We start from the raw sequence: 17,743 nt of genomic DNA, 5'->3' as shown, positions 1-17,743 counted from the left end.
CGTTTACTTACGAGTGTCACCAACTCGAGGCGTTCAACGTTAAGCTAGCACCTCGCTATGTCGGGCCATATGAAATCATTGAAGAATGTGGACCCGTGGCTTATCGTTTGCGACTTCCTTCACGACTCGCCGCCATCCATAATGTTTTCCACATATCCCAACTCAAGAAGTGTGTTCGAGTTCCTACTGAAATCATCGATCAACAAGAAATCTTAGTGGAGCCCGATCTCTCTTATACCGAATATCCACTCAGAATTTTGGATCAAAAAGAGAGAGGTACTCGTCGAAAGGTGGTCAAAATGTATAAAATTCAGTGGTCTCATCACACTGAAGAAGAAGCCACCTGGGAGACGGAAGATTATCTTAATCGACATTATCTGAGTTTTCTTAGCTCCACCTCAGGTATATCATTTTCCCTACCTGAATTCAATCATCCAATCTCGGGACGAGATTCTTTTAAGGGGTTAGGTTGCGACACCTCAGGTGTCAGTACACTTAACTACAATCACTATACCCATTTTATACTTAAAAGAAAAATGTGGGAAATTAATTCAAAGAGAAGGGATCAAAATAAAAGTCAAAGTATACAAAAGAAATTAAAGGAGAAAGAAAAAGAAGTGAAAAGCTACTCAAATTTCAATTAAAAAATGTGCACAAAATTTTAGTTGGCTCATGAGAGGTACTTCAATTGACATGTGATCAATTGAACTTCAGCAAAAAATCAATCAAAAACAGAATAAAACCAAAGCCCTTTTATGCAAATTTGAAAATTTACAAATAGTTCAAAATGTGAGTTTCAAATGAAAATTTTCATAACACGAAAGTTGTATATCTTGAAAAGTTATGCAAAATTGGTATTCAACACATTTTCATTTGAGCCTTCTAAATAGGAGATATTTTTAGTTTACCGACAGGTCCCTGGAATTTCAGAAATTGCAGATATGCCATCACCTCCATCTCTCTCCTCCCGGTTCCTCTGTTTCGCCCGCCGCCCGCCGTACGCCGCCGGTGGACTTCGTCCACCGCGCGCCCGCGGCCAAATGGACCCGGGGAACACCTCTAGCGCCACCTGGCCCGCCCCTTGGCACCTTCCCACGCTCACACGCATCCCAGACGCGCTCCCGAGCCGCCACGCCACCCTGCCACGCGCAGCGCCGCCTGCTCGCTCCGCCCGCTCGCCGTCGTGCGCCCCGGACCCAAACCCGCCTCCCCCAGATGCCACTCCACTCGCCCAGGTACTCTCTGGCCTATAAGTAGCCCTAGAGCCCCGCCGTTGCGCGACTTCTTCTCCTTCTTCCTCCTCCCGCCGCTCCGCCATGGCCGGCGAGATCTAGCTCGCGCGGACCAGCCACCCCAGCCCTGCATTGCTGCACCGACCACCCCACAAGCTTCTCCACCCTCCAGTTGAGCTCCACGCGCGCGGAATCGAACCCACTCCCTTTCCCGACGCTGTTCCCCTTTTGCGCCGCCGCCGGCGAGCTCGAGCTCACAGCGGACCGGCCAGCCCAGAGGGAGACCGAGCACGACAGCTACCCCAGACGCATCCTCACGCTCTCGTGGTGCTTGTGCGTGCCCTGTTCCCCTACCCCGAGCTCTCCTTCACCTACAACGCCGGCGACCCGAACCTCCGCTCCGCCATTGACGCCGACGAGCTTGATTCCGTGCACCGAGCACTCGAACGCCGACCAGGGTAGGTGTTCCTCGATCCCTACTCTCCCACGCGCCTCCCCGTTGCAGCCCCGGTAAGCCCTGCCTAGCAGAACACCACCGGGCGAGCTGCAGCGGCGGAGAAGGCCGGCGAAGGGCCCGGTTGTAATTTCTTTTTTCATTCAAGGGTGTGTTTGCAAGAATCCCAGTGTATGGCAGTGAACTTCTAAAATGCAAAATAAATCACAAAAAAATCATAAAAATGTAAACTCAACTGATCTGGAATCCTGGTAACAAGATCTACAAATTTTGTAACATTCACATCTACAGAAACTCAACCAAATTTAATCTGGGAAAAAGAATAAGAAAGTCATCCTATGCATGTTCACAAAGTTCCACTCAACAAATGACCTTGATTTTTGGCTAGGTTATCACTGACGGAATCTTAAGTTCACAGTAAAAATATAGCACCCAACCAAAACAGTTATCATACTGGAACAATCAAGATTCTCTAATCTGTTGATGGCCTTCTCGATTTAATACTGGAAAATATGTGCATGAAATTGCTCTGTAATTTTTACTGAATGCATGTGTAACTGAAACCTTGTGAATACATAAATTTTAGATTTATTAGAGTTCATTTTCTATATACCATGTTTTGTGCTTGTTTAATCAACTTAATTCATCATATATAGCTTGTATGCTCAGACAAATCTATATTTATTTCTGAAGTCTCTTTTTGGCTCTGTGATCCTGCCTAAAAATTTTGAGCTGTAGTTACTGAGTTTTGCTTTGGTAAATAATCATGCTTAGCATCTTATGGCTAGATTTACTATTTTTAGTTCTGAGTAAACTACACTATATCTGATCATTATCTTTGGACATGTTCTTGTTTAGAGTATTCTCTGTCTGTAATAAAAAGTTCACATGCAGTACTGGTCATTTGAACTGTGAGAAATTTATGCTAACTCATGTTAAATTAATTGCATAACTAATTTATCTGGTGGATATAAAGCTTGATAATTTTTCTGGAGTATTCTTAGCTCATGATTAGCCTCTTGTAAAAATTTGAGAACCATATCCCTGGTACAGCTCTCTGTAGAATTAAACTTAATTAATGGCTTGCTATTTTTGTTCTTTTTGTCACCTCTGTTGTATAAGTGAATAAAATCTGGAAAAAATTTCAGTGCAGAGTAGATGCTTTGTAGATGCTCCCGTAAAATTTGTAGCACCAGAACCCATGTAAAATGTTCTGCGCAAAAAGGTGAAGCAACTAGAGTAATCTACTTACAGGAATAGTTAAGTTAAATTGCTTTATGGTTAGATGCTGAAATTTATGCCATATATGCTAGAGTATCTAATTTGTGTTACTTTAATTTTTTCATCCCTAGTTGATGAGTAGTTTTGTTATTATGCAATAGTGAAAGCATGCTATTTTTTAATATTGGAAATGCAAACCAAACCCCCACTCATTCATGAAGAAACGTAGTTATGTTTACTACTCTATAAATAACTGCCCATGAAATGAAATGTTGAAATCATCACTAAATTAACTTTTGTTGAACTATAACTTTATCGTGAAGGAAAGAAATCGTTATCCATGAGTAACTCAAATTCTTGCATTGCATATAGAAACGGTTAATCTCGCGGACGGTGACTACGAATTGGTGCCCGCGGACTCTCGTGTGGATCAGGAGGTCTCTTTGAACTGTACTAACTTGTCTCAAGACCTGGGCCAAGCCCCAGAGGTTTTTCTGCCTGACAGTGCCCAAGAAGGCAAGCCCCGGTGCATTATGCCTTATTTTCCGAGTTATTCATTTTAGCTATTTATAATGTACTGTAATAGTATCTTTCTGCATTTAAGTTTTCTAGGCATTGATCGAAAACATTAGATGCATGATCCCTAGGTACCTATGTTTGATACCGGATCTTTTTATCGACTAGTTGCCATGCTAATTAGGTATGGTAGAAGTCGAGTGGTTTCCTGCCTCTCGCGAGCAAATAGCTAATTAGGTATCGACTTTAATTCCTGCTGAAATATAAGGACAACGAGCAGGGTTGTGTAGTTGTGATACCCCGCTGGTGTAGTCAAAATGGCTAAGGTCGCGGTGTGTGGCTCATTTCGTTAAGCGTTTGAAAGTACTAGCCACATACCGAGAAATATGGTAATTGGTAAGCTTAAGTACCTGATTGAACAGGCGAGTGGAACGACCCTTCACCCTCCTGGTAGAAGTAGGTTTTATTTTGTCGCGACGTACGGGTGCAGAGACGTCGGGCTCTGTAGTCGGGGAGGGTGACCCGGATCCACGGACTGGAAAGAAAGGGGAAAAGTAGCGTGGGCGGGAGCGAAGTCGATCCCCATGTGTGTGGTCTAGGTTGCCCTGGCCAGGTTGAAATTTGATTCGGAATCGTCCGCCTCTAATGGCATGAGATTGCTTAATGTTTTCGGTCACACAGAGTAACAAGTGGAACATGATGATGATAATACTGCTGGTTGACTAAATGGTTGCTCTACCATGTTTGTCTAGAGTTAGATGCAAACTTAGAATGGTTAATCTAACTAGAATCTGGCTAAGTAAAACCTGAAAAATAAGGATCGGCACTTAGCGGCATTTTTGGCAAAACAAACCCCACCAACCAAAAAGCCTTGCAATGTCTAGTTATCGGACTATGTTATATCCGGAGACGGGTCAGTCTTGTTGAGTATTAGTATACTCAGCCTTACTTGTGGCACTGTTTTTCAAGTACTAACTTCGAAGATCTGTTTGCAAGTCTTACTTGGCCGTGTACCTTGCCTCCGGGTTGGTCTGTAGAGTGGGATGGCCCTTCAGCTGGTGCTGACCACCCTCCCGCTGAGTGACGCTTTCGTATGGGCTTTATCGATGCGTCACGTTATTTCGCTAGTTATCTTTTAATGCTTCCGCTGAACAATGAGACTTGAATAATTTGAGTAGATGGAACTCTGTAGTACTTTACTATTCTGAATATGGTTTGTAATAAATTTCCTTTCCGCTGCAATCACTCTGAGATGCATGAAATGTTCTGTGTTGTAATCTCTGGGCTCACCTTCGTGTGATTGTTGTCTACTGATCCTGGAATAGCGTGGCTTTTATCGAGGCTTCACTCGAGGAACTACCAGTGAGTGCCAATTTGGGTCAGAGTTGCTTAGCAACCAAGATCAGTGCACCCGGGCCCAATAGTTTGGGTGGTTTCGACACAGGGATGAGGCGGGAGGCGCTAGCGGCGGCGCAGAGTGCCGGTGGCGAGGTCGGGGCAGCGGCGCTTCGCCGGCGCAGGCCAAAAACGGCCGTCCGGCTAGGATTTGACGCGCGGCTTGGACGGAGAGCATGCGCGCGACGCGGCGAACGCAACGGCGGGGCTTGCGCATGGCGCAGACATGGCGGAGAGCGGGCGCAGCGGCGGCGCGGCGCTCCATCGAGCATCTCCAGACGGAGCAGAGCGAGAGAGAGGGAGAGAACGGGTCGAAGAAAATCCCCACCTCAACGCTAAACTCAGGGCGGGCTCGAATTCTTGAGGGAGCAACAAAACAGCGGTGCGGCGGCGACTCCGAGCTCCAAGCTCAACAATGGCGCGGCTGCGGCTCGGGCTTGGGTTTTGGCGAGCGGAAAAAGGCGGCGGCGTCGATGGGGGTCAAGGGGGGCACGAGAGGCACCTTTTATAGGCTGGGCCACGCCGAGACGGTGCGGGCCACGCCGAGACGGTGCGAGCGACGCGAGGTCGAGGCGGACTCGGCAGAGTCCTGCCCGTGCACGATGAAGGGGATGGCCCAGACATGCGGGCCCCGCGCGGCAGTGGAGGGGAGAGAGAGGGAGGCGGAGCGGTCCGGGCTGCCGGTTGGGCCGGGGAAGAAAAAAGAAAAAGGGAAGGTGTGGGCTGAGAACGTGTAGGGGAAAGAGAAAAGGTTTTCCATTTTCTTGAGAAGAAACAAACACATTCAATTAAAATTCCAATTCAAGGAATTCAAATTCAAATTAAAACCCAAACAAATAAACAATGCACTGCAACATGAATGCAACACAAACAAAAAGACCTTATTTAATTTTGAAAAGCAACCATTATATTTTCTTTTACACTAAATTCTCTGTGAAGAAAAAAATTGTTGGGAAAATTTTAAAATTATAAGAAAATATTTGTTTTATTTTTAATTTTAATCACACCCTGAAATTCAAAAATTTCAGGGTGTGACATTCGCCGCGCCACCGTCCGCCGCCGCCGTGTCGCGGGCGGCGCGCTGCGTGCGTGCCAGCTGCGCCGTGGGTGCGCACGCGCGTTCTGGGCGCGCTCTCGCCCCGGGTCAAGGCCGCTGGCCTGCCTTGACCTGTCTGGTGGAGCCGCTGACCCCTAGCTTCATGGGACCCATGGCATGACTCGCATTTTGGGGCGGGGCGGGGTGGGTAGTAAATTTATATATATGGGTTGAGTTGGGTTGGTTTAATTAACTAGCTAGTTGCGGGTTAGGGTGAGTTAGGGGCGGGTTTGGCCCCATTAGCAGGCCTTATGACATGGTATGGCCAGAGGGGAGGGAAGCACCCTTATTTGTAGGACTCCATGGCTCATATGGTTTTGCCATGTGTTCATCTTCTACACACTTCTTTACAAAATATCTAACTTTAGAATTTTCCTCATACTTATCTAACCATATAAGTATCTAATTTCTAGAGTATTCCATATTTTACCATGAAGCATGGTAACCATGATTCAAGTATACTCTCTAATCTTCTAGAAGCTTCTCACAATTATACATTTCTACTTCAACACCATGCATAAATCTATGAGTAATTTTGCATATAAGCATGAAATCAAGAAATTTTCATATACTGAAGTACTCCTGGGCTTCATTCTCTTGTTACAATATTAAAGAAATACTAAATTTTGTAAATGACGAAGCTCAATATTAAACTAACAATAAATAGAGATTAGTTATATGATTTAGCTAGCTAAATAAACCTTAATTTAGCGGCTATAGCGGAATATAGCCGGTTATTAGCGGATTTAGTCTTTCAAATCGAAGAGATAAATATTTTAGCTTTTTCTTCTTTCAAAAGCTATAGCAAGCTGTAGCGGTGTCTATAGCCGGATATTTAGAATCTTGGTAAAAACAAAATTGCTCAATTTATTGCACGCAACTACAATGGGAAGGAGTACCTTATAAAAAAGAAAATTGTTGGCTCTTCGGCAGAGGCTACGTCCACCATATAACTCCATCGGTCTCCTTTATATTTATATAGCAGATAGAGAAGTAGCAAGATCGAAGCTGGGGGTGAGGCCTTGTGATTGTGAACGACAGCAGTGGCAAGTAGCATGGCAGTAGTTGAATGGTGAATGAGGGTGAGGCTTCAGTTGGGTGTGGGACACATTGGGAATTTCGAACTATCCGAGAATCTGAAAACTTGAGAATCACATGTGCTTTGCGGCACTTGAGGGAAGGTTACGACGGCGATGCTTGTCCATTGGATAGGTGAAGAGTAAGGGTCATCCTTTTTTCTATGGCTGGATGCATGACTTACCTATGCCCCACCAGCACCACACAGCACCAGGCAAGGCGCTAGACGGCTATAAGCAGTTATTCGTGGACGGTGCCCATTCGCAAGACTCCGCCTGGGTAGCGGGTGTCGGCATGCTGATGGCAGCGGCTTAGGCTGGCTGGGGTACAGGCGGTGCTATTTTTTCTCTCTCTCTTGGCCTTTTTGAGTCATATGCAGTGACCCTTGTAGTAAAAACATGTCTTAGTACTTTTCTAATCTCCAGGATATAGCACCTAATCAACATCAGCACAACCTAAAATGCAACAAGTTTGGATCTGGACCAAGAAGAAGCGACATCGCCAACGTAGCAGATATTCCGGCCATTTTGGTTGGGGACGAGAGCGACATAGGGGTCGTGGTCGTTTCCGTAGTTGTACCCGACGTAGTCGAAGAAGACCGAGGCGGGTAGCAGCGGCGTCATTCCGATCTCCAGCGGCACTACTCAGCAACGGCGGCGGTGGGACGGCGGTGACCTCAGGCAACTCCAGCGCTGCCGTAGATCGGGCGGCTGTAGGTGTTAGGGTTTTACTTTTGGCTAGGTTTTCACGTTAGTCTAGAAGAGCCAGACCCCATCCCTATTTATTATGGCGCTAGGTAACCTGGGGTCACAACCATGGGCTGGTTGAGCCCCCAATCAGGGCAGGGACGGGCCTTCTTTCGGAGCTCTTATCCTTTCCTGTTTCCTCTTTTCTTATCGGCGTTTTGACCACGGAAAAATCCAACAACCCTGACCTACCGGCTTATACAGCGCAACCCAAGAATTGAATGCTATCTCTTCGTTTTCTTTTTCCTACTAGTTCGAGGGAAAGAATGCCGACTCTGGTAGATTTTCTTTTCTCATCTTTTTAACTTCAATTATCATGAGTATCAAGACTATACATTGTTTGCAGCTTCATGATCTGTGTGTTCCAGATGTAACATATGCCAGTACTCACCCGTGTGAAGATGCCATGCCACTAGTTCTCCTTTTCATTTATTTCAAAGAGCTATACACAACTACTATAGCTGATCACGCATGTGAACTGTGGCTCAAATAAAAGTAAACATTTAAACCCCTCTCAATTTGTCGGTTTGGTCAAACATATTTTTGTCTATCACACACTGGACTTTGATCCGCACATGGCTAAGAACTTACGGTGGCATCGATGTTGGGCATGTGTGGCCAAGGACATTTTTATCTGGGCACATGGATGTCAGTACGCGTAGTCTACGGATTGAATATCGAATGCTACGAGTGTCACGACACATTAAGGACTTTGTATCATCCATAATGTATTAACAATCTCGGAATTAATAATGCTTCCAATTTTACATAGGGCGAGAGCAGTCGCTGCAAGGAGATGTGGGTGTCCGTATGTCAGGGAATGAGTAACATATAAGCCGCGATGTCCTGCGAGGCTGTCACGTCTATCGAACTAAGACCAACTTCAGTGGAGTGACTAAATTTAAGTGACTAAAACTCATTTTAGTCACCCACTTTTCAAATTTAGTCACCCAAAATGTAGTCTCTACTCCAACAGCACCGACTAAATAGACTAAAAAATGGTGGACCTTACTTTTGGTAGCCTAAGTAGAGGGTGACCAAATTGAGGGGGTGGGAGAGGAAATTTAGTCACCCCCTCATTTTAGTCACCCAAATAGAGGCCCTGCTGGAGTTGCTCTAACACCTTTCCGCCTAGCTGGTCTTTTCTACTACCCTTAGCTAGCTGTTCTCCAACCTTTCCTTCATTTCTCTATCCGACAAGATCAAATCCCTTTCTCTCTACGCATGCTCTTGCAGAACAATTGACAGCCGCCACAAATGCGATCTAATGAGGATGGGATGCACCTGGAATAATTTTCGTGGGTCACCCACTCCATCTTTCCATTCCTCAGGACCGGCACCTCCTTGGTCATCTTGCTGTGGATCATGTGGTTCTTCCCAATGGGGTCGACCACTTCTTTGAGCTCGTCATTTTGAGGATACGTCAATGCTACATTAGGAGGCCCTAGAGAGCTTCTATGATCTTCTACAGTAGTGGATTAGTGAACGGTTCGCCAAGACGATACAAACAAATCCATGATCAGAAAAAATGAAGAAAATTTGATCTAAACAAGACTGGGAAAAATACTAGCAGGCCAGTCAACAATCGATGACACTGGCACCAAATGTCCAGGCGCTGCGTGGACACAAAACTGGCTTGACCGCCGATTTTAGTTACATCTTATCTGCTCTTCATGATTTGTCATTAGTTAACTAGTTTCTGTAATTTCAAGAGGGAAAATAAATTCTAACGATTATTGTTTCAAGCAATAAATTTTTAGTATTGTTCGTGTTAATAATAAACTATCCAAGGTGTTAATTCAATGCTTTCGTTCATTCAATACAAATATTCAAAATATGAAATCTGAAATGTTCCAAAAAATGAAACTAACTCTTATAAGGCAATTTGCATGTCCCACCCTCCAAATTAAGGCATTTCGAAGGCAGCACGGAACATATAGGTTACTCTTAGTACTAGTGTACGTGTTCAAACGCAATGTGCCTCCCTCGGGAAAATAAATGCAACGTGCCTCAAGCTTGCAGTTGCAAAAGCTACGCGCTTACAAAGCTACGCAGTAATATATGTTCTTGCTTGATGCATGCTTCACAGTTGCAAAAGAAAACATCCACCAAATCAAACAAACTTCAACTCCAGCATGCATGAAGGACTGAAGGTCTGTAGACTGAACTGAAAATGTTCAACACAGTGACAATGGAAGTCGACTAAGAAGCATGGCTGCTCAGGCCTCAGGTACGGTGCTGGGCAGTTGGGAATGCGATACATTGGGAGTTTCAGCTGCAGATGGACAAATTACATGTGTGCTGAAGGTTTCAGTTGATGATTGAGTGGTCACTACTAGCAGATTTGGAGCAACCTTGTACAGGATAATACTACTCTTGTTTTTGTTCAAAACTGTAGCTGCCTTCAATGTCTTGAGCAAATAATAGTCAAAATTTAGATCATAGTATTCTGTGCATATATTTAGTCCAATGGTGACTAAGGGATATTCTCTTAGGTCTTCACAGTCGAATGCAATTGGAGTTTCAGTAGACGTCTGGCAGCTTACACTACTACAAAAACGTTGATTTGTCCCGGTTGGGAAACCGCTGTTGTCCCGGTTTCCCAACCGGGAACGCCTGTCCGGGACAAAAGGGGGTGCCCTTTTGTCCCGGTTGTGGCAACCGGGACAAAAGAGGACCTTTTGTCCCGGTTGGTAACACCAACCGGGACAAAAGGTGCAGCCAGCGCCCACGTGGCTGGCGCACCCTTTTGTCCCGGTTGGTGTTACCAACCGGGACAAAAGGTCTCTTTTTTTTTCATGTTTTTCTTTTCTCAATTCTTTTTCTATTTCAATTATACTTTTGCATTTCAATAAAACTTATGTATTGGAATTCAGTGTGTATGATCTCCACTAATATATACATATATATATAGTTACTTATATAATATTTGTCCTAGATAGTTTTCATATATAAATTAATTCACTTATATATATATGTATACACATATCTATACATGTGAATTCCTTTACATATGAAAATGTCTAGGACCAATATTATATAAATATATATATATACACATATATATTATTGGAGTGCTTATATATATAATACATACATACTCCATCATATTTGCATAGGTATATTCGTTCTTAATTACATAGTAGAATTTGCCTTTTGGAAATTTAATACATACATACATACATACTCATAAATAGAAATTTAATACATAGACACACATATATATTTACATAGTTATATTCGTTCTTAATTACATATATACGCGTATATTGTCATATTTACTGTGATTGTCAATATTAGATATTCCATCATAGTAGAATTCGCCTTTTGGATCGAGGACTTGCTCAACAATAAATCCGGAGAATTGTTCTTGAATCGCCATAACCTTTTCCTCCGGTATGAGTTTATCGCGCATCTCCCCGACCTATGGAAAAAAGGGATAATTAATTTCGACTAATTAAAATACGAGTTCAAATATTAACAAGTTTTTTTACTTACTTCCTCCTCCCAATCTGTCCAGCCCTTTGGAGGACCTACCAGACCATGGATGTTCTCGCATACATAGTATGCGCACAATACAGTGCCTGGTTTCTGCCTCATACACTTTAAGAGAGAAGAAATTATCAGGTATTTACATGAATATATAATAAAACTAATGAATCGTGCAACGAATCATCCAAGCGCGTACCGGAAAATCTGTCTTGATCTTCAATTCCTTGTCAAATTTGCCTGGATGATTTTTAGCGAATTCTTTCCAAACCCTGTGCATGATTAGAACAATTATAGTCAAGTAACAAAGTGATTCAAATTATCGGTCATGGACGGAGTAGTGGTAGAATTACTTTTTCATCATGTTAAGAAGATTTTCGTATTGTTCTGGAGGTCTCCTCAATGAGTCCATAACCACGAGTAGGCTCTTCTCGGGAATTATGACAATTAGGATCCAGTGTTCACTGCAAGATTATACGGAGGCAGTTCTTGGTAGTTAAGGTTTAAACAATTCGATTACAGAATAGAAAGAGTTAGACGGAAGGAATCACTCACGCAAAGTTGTAAGGAAACAATATCATTTGCTTGTTGTGATAAACGCTTATGTACTTGAACAACATTTGGAATATCTCATCGGTATTGTCGCGTAGAAGCCTCCAATTACAAGTAATTGGGTCGATGAAGCCGAGGTGAGAGTATCCCTTTCTTCTGCAAGTATGTATCTCCATTCTACATGATACCGAATAAATCAAGAGATCAGTATGTTGAGATCATGCAAAACAATACGTAAGGAGAGTAAAATACTTACAGAACCCACAAGGCGACCATAGAGATGTCGAGGGCCTCCTGATGGAATAGTTGGTAAATTTCTTCCCAGTTTATCCATAGAATGGCCTCCCCCCGTAAGAAATCGTCATCTTTAATCTTTGCGCCCTGCATGAAGATGCAATCGGCCATCGCACGCATGTAGTGCTGGTGCAGCTTATACATTTGCGTTGGAAGCACAGACACTACTTCGGGGGGTACAAGAGTTTTGCCGATCTCAAACGTCCATTTGACGACCACATCGGCCTTTGGAATATCTTCTCCCCCTGCAATCTGAGCGGCCGTCAGGTTTGATTCTTTCAAAAATGTAACAAAGTCTTGTTCTTGCGTCGTCTGTCCCACTACGAGAGGCTCTATTGATTGTTTCTTTTGGGCTCCGAGCTGTGGAACGTCGGACGACGACGACTTTGATTGTCTCTTCTTTTTCTCAGTAGTTTTGATAATTGTGCGTTCGTAGTCTGAAGGGGGGTCTCTCGGAATGAATTTTCTCTTATTTGCTTCGCACATTCCCTTAAAAAATTTCAAATCTATCGGATTTATCACTTTCTCGGGCTCCGGCTTCGGCTTCGGCTTGAAGTGCTCTTTAACTCTTTCTTGAGTTATCCGATCGCATTCTTCAAGGCTCATGTCCCAGGGTTTAATAGGAGCCTCCTTGGTTTTCTTCTTCTTTTCCTTCTTCTTTGGAGGCTCCCTAGCCGGTGCAGCTACCTTCTTTGCCGGCGGCCGTTTCTGCTTCTTTGCCGGCGGCGGAGGGGGTGACCATGGAGGCGACGGTGACGCTTGAGTGTTCATCGGCGCATGAGATGATGGTGATGGAGAATGTGCCGGTGAACCTTGCCGAGACAGTGCTGCCCTTGGGGAGTTTTGCGGAGATGCCGGTCTTGGAGAGGCATGCTGAGATGCCGGTCTTGGTGTTTGATCATCCGACTTTAGGACAATGTAGCGCTTATCCCATAGGATGTAGCCATGAATGGCTTCTGCTAGTGTCCTCTCCCCATCGCCTCCAGGAATATCAAGCTCGAGCGTCTCCCAACCCTGGCACACCTGCTCCACGCCAACTCTTGTGTATCTAGGCGGAATTTGCTGCCCGTGGTACACGTCGCCTGGTTCGGTTGGCATGGCGGTACCGTACGCAACAGTGAACATTAAGTTCTTAACGGCAGTCTGCAGGTCACAAGGTGTCCGGTGGGTGATCTCATCCACTGGAAATCGCTGCGGGGCCGACGCTTCAACTGCGGCCTGGATCCCCGTGGGCTCGGCAGCGGCGACGTCTGTGGAAGCGCAGCTGCTTTTCCGCTGAGACAGGTGATCTGCTGCGACACTAGGCTCTGGAGGCAACGTTTGCGCTTGCTGTTGCTGGCTCATTGCTACGGCCACTTGGCGTTGAACCTCTTCCTCCAGTCTTTGATCGTGTGACATGAGCCGTTCCTCTAGCCTTCGCAGGTGCTCCCGCTCATCATTCTTTCTTCTTTGCCGGCTTCTATATGAATCAATGTATTCCCTGAACCCATACTTCCACGGAACCACGCCTTTGCCTCTTGTGCGGCCCGGATGCTCTGGATTCCCAAGGGCGTAAGTCAGCTCGTCCCTCTCTCTATCCGGCTGGAATGTTCCCTCGGCCGCTGCTTGTATGGCCTCCTGTAGTCTCTGGGCTGCTCGCTGGATGTTTGGCCCATAGATGCAGTCACCAGTCAATGGGTCCAAGCTTCCCCCGTGACCATAAAACCAGGTCCTTGACCTTTCAGGCCAGTTCATGGTCGCAGGTCGGATGCCTCTGTCAAGCAGATCCTGCTCCATCTTCTCCCATTTGGGTACTGCAAGCTTGTAGCCTCCTTGGCCTAGAGTGTGATGGTACACTTTCTTCGAGGCGTTGTCTTTGGCCTTCTGCACCTTCTGAAGCCCAAGCTCTGAAGACTTGTATTCCACAAATGCATCCCAGTGACCCCTGAGCTTTTCGAGCTCGCCGGTAAATACGGGTGTGGTCCCGGTCTTGATATATTTCTTCGTCAAAATTTTCTTGAATGATCGCAGTTGTTCGGCCATCTTACTCAGGGTCCAGCGCTTGCATATCTCTTCGGATTCAGCTGGAACCGTGAAGTTTTTCTTAAGCTCCCGCCAGCACCATTCTTTTTCTCTTTCGGGTACCGCATCCCGTTCCTCGCTTGGATTGGAAGCTTTCCAGAGCCTAAAGCTGATCGGGATGTGGTCCCTGACAATACATCCGGATTGTCTTATGAATTTTTTGGCGGCAGCTTCTGGAGCGATCGGTTCGCCATCTGGACCAACTTCCGTTATAATGAACCGCCCTTCCAGTTTTTTTGTTGGGCCTCGCTTCGTCTTTTTCTGCTGCGACGATGATCCAGACGGCTATAAAAAAAACATTCATAGTATTCATATAGATTCAGATGAAAATATGATTGTCACTACAAATAAGTATAGTTTTGATATGTACATTAGCACTTTGTTCAGCAGCAGCGTCATCCTGAATAGATGGTGCCTCAATTCCATCACCGGACATATTCAAATATATGTCGGTATTGCTGCCATCATCAGCTTGTTCAGCGACATCTCCTTGACCTTCGCCAATCATATTCAACAGGAACTGTTCGTCTTCCGCGTCTGTGTGTCGCGGGTCCATCGTAACTAAAATATGAATACAAATAAAACCCTTAAAAATTATCTAAATAATCCACTCCAGAAATTTGCGGCTAGGGATAGGCGGAGGGCCGAGGGCCGAAGGCGAAGGGCTCAAAGCCAAGGGCCGGAGGCGCACTGGGGCGAACGCGGAGCCGGGGGGGACGTGGGCTCAGGGCGAGCTATGAGCAGAGACGGAGAGAATGATTCTTTTGCATTGGGGGCTTCCTTGCTAGGCTTTATTGAATTGGGTTCATATATGATACTCTCTCCATGTCAAAATAAGTATAGTTTTTTGCATCCAAATTTTGTCCCACAAAGAATGTAGTTTTAGCTTGTAATGAGATTCATCTAATTAAAGCAATACTAATTATACTCTCTCCATGTCAAAATAAGTATAGTTTTTTTCCTATATGATTTTTTTGTTTGATTTTCTTTCTGGAAGATCACATCTAGATATAAGTGTCACTATCGATCTGATGACAATTGGATTGAATCACTAGAGGTTCAAACAGTAACCAAGCCATTTGCAGTAGAAGAACAGAAACATTATGGTATTTCCTTTCACGATTCTACTGATCATGATAGATCTAAAAATTAAACTCATATAACTAATATTCTTTTCTTAACTATCCAGCTTTCATTTGTATGTACTATTTCTTTTGACAACTAAAATTGAATATTTCACGCTTAGTTTTGGTTCTCTTACTATTGCTAGCATCGATGTATCATTATTAAATCAGTTATTTGTAGGATGGAATGCTCAAGTTTTGCCAAAAAGGAGGCATTGGTTTAGGAGGCTTGTTCAGTGGACTCAAAGGGATACATCAAAACCTGAATTCAATCTGGGACTCATTGGTCAAGAACAAACAGGTAGCATGCTAGAAAAAAATATTTATCATTAAATTACATCTCTCATAATTGCTGTGCATCTTTTAAAGTAAAAGTCAATACAATCATTTACCTGTACGATACAGAAAAAGGCAAAAGCTTTCCTTTCTACCACCAGTTTTTATTCTTAATTCCTTGAAACATTGAATTTCCTTTTTGCCAGTGGGTTCTCTCAATGAAATATGGTTCCAAAACCCATCCAGTGCCAAAGGGGAAATGAAGCTTCAACTGACAGGTAAAATGGAAAATAAGCTGAAGTAAAATAAGCTTAGAATTACTGCAGCATTAGGTGTGAAGAAGGACATTTTCTGAGCAATTATTTTTTGTTTCCTGTCTCTTTTCCAGTAGGCTTTACAGTGTGAAGAAGAACAGATCGAAGAATACCCACACAACAGGGCGGCGGCGCGGCGGCGTGCAGTGGAGGCCGCCGACGAGGGCGTGCGCGCGGAGTGGAGGCCGGGGGCGGCGCTCGCAGGGACGACGGCGCTCGGTGACGTGGGCTCGCGCGGCGGGGCTCTGGGCGGCAACGTCGACGGCGGCGGTGCTCGGGGAGCTCGAGCGGTGGGGGGAGCAGGGGAACGGACGGCGCGGGAGGGAGGAAGGGCGAAGGAGGGAGGAAGCTAGGAAATATATGGGGGGGGGGGGGCCTTTTGTCCCGGGTGAAGCCACCACCCGGGACAAAAGGTCCTTTTGTCCCGGGTGGTGGCTTCACCCGGGACAAAAGGCCCCCCCTTTTGTCCCGGGTGAAACCACCACCCGGGACAAAAGAACCTTTTGTCCCGGGTGGTGGCTTCACCCGGGACAAAAGGGGTTTTTGGGCGGGCCGGGAAAATTCCCAGCCCGCGGCCCACCTTTAGTCCCGGGTGGATCTACCACCCGGGACAAAAGGGGCCCGTTTTCCCTCGTTCCCGCCTAATGTTATGTTTGTTTTTGTTTCTTTTAACTTCTCTTTTAAAATTGGCTTTCATTTGTTATTTCAGTTAATAAAATTATGATTCCAAAAATTATGGAACAAAATTTCTTATCTCTATATAAACTTGATACACGCAACAAAAATAATTAATTTTCATTCAAGTGATTGGGTCAATGAAATATCTAACTTTTTTGAAATCATATTTGTTATTTTGACCATGCAAAAATATATTAGGTGAAATTTTTTTTCAAACTGTTGCTTTTCGATAGAAAGTGGATTCTATCACGATATTAACGTTTAAAAAGTGAATTTTAGATAAAATTAAGCAATTTCATGATATTAATGAGTAGTGTGTGAGTTTGAGAGATAGTGTGTGTTAGTGAGATTGTGTGTGTTAGTGAAAGAGTATAGTGTGTTAATGTGAATGTAATTTCATGAAATAAATAAAATGATTCAAGTACATGAAGGATTAGCGGTAACAGACTTTCTCTTCACAAATGTCCCTTGATTATGATCACGGCGCAAGTATGGAGCATCATCATTGGCTAGCAGGATGCATGGATCAGCATTTACTTCGAAAGGTGGAATGGCAACAAAATTATTATATTCTTCTGAAAAGTCTGTCTTGTCCTCCACTCCAACGATGTTTCTCTTTCCTGATAGAACTATGTGTCGCTTAGGCTCATCCTTTTGCTTGTTGATCCCCTTCTTTGGCTTGCTGGACATGTCCTTAATGTAGAAAACCTGAGCGACATCCTGGGCTAGGACAAATGGCTCGTCTCTATACCCAAGATTGTTGAGATCAACTATTGTCATCCCATACTCATCTTTTGTTACCCCTCCTCCAGATAGCTTAACCCATTGGCAACGAAATAGAGGCACCTTGAAATTGGGACCGTAATCCAGCTCCCATATCTCTTCAATGTAGCCGTAATATGTGTCTTTTTTTCCATTATTGTCCGTGGCATCCATACGAACACCGCTGTTTTGGTTGGTACTCTTTTTATCTTGGGCTATCGTATAAAATGTGTTTCCATTTATCTCGTACCCTTGGTATGTTAAGATATTCCAAGATGGTCCCCTAGCCAATAAGAACAGTTGTTCACTTATATCCATGTTATGCATTAGATGCTTCCGCAACCAGCTACAGAAAGTGTTCATGTGCTCACGTGTAATCCATGCCTCAGACTTTTCCGGGAAATTGGAGAGCAGAATTTTCTTGTGTTCCTCGATATATGGGTCAACCAAGGATGA

General features: G+C 44.5%; 1 long non-coding RNA gene across 1 annotated transcript; it reads left to right on the top strand.

Moving 5' to 3' along the window:
- Positions 1-15,026: 15,026 nt before the first annotated feature.
- LOC120695894 lies at positions 15,027-16,053 on the top strand. The gene is made up of 4 exons (XR_005683935.1): positions 15,027-15,239; positions 15,439-15,558; positions 15,740-15,811; positions 15,922-16,053. It is a non-coding gene; the product is annotated as an uncharacterized LOC120695894 (long non-coding RNA).
- The last annotated feature ends 1,690 nt before the right edge of the window (positions 16,054-17,743 follow it).

This window comes from Panicum virgatum, chromosome 2K (assembly GCF_016808335.1).
Source record: "Panicum virgatum strain AP13 chromosome 2K, P.virgatum_v5, whole genome shotgun sequence".
Taxonomy (NCBI): Eukaryota; Viridiplantae; Streptophyta; class Magnoliopsida; order Poales; family Poaceae; genus Panicum; species Panicum virgatum.
This window is presented reverse-complemented; position numbering and strand designations above follow the sequence as displayed.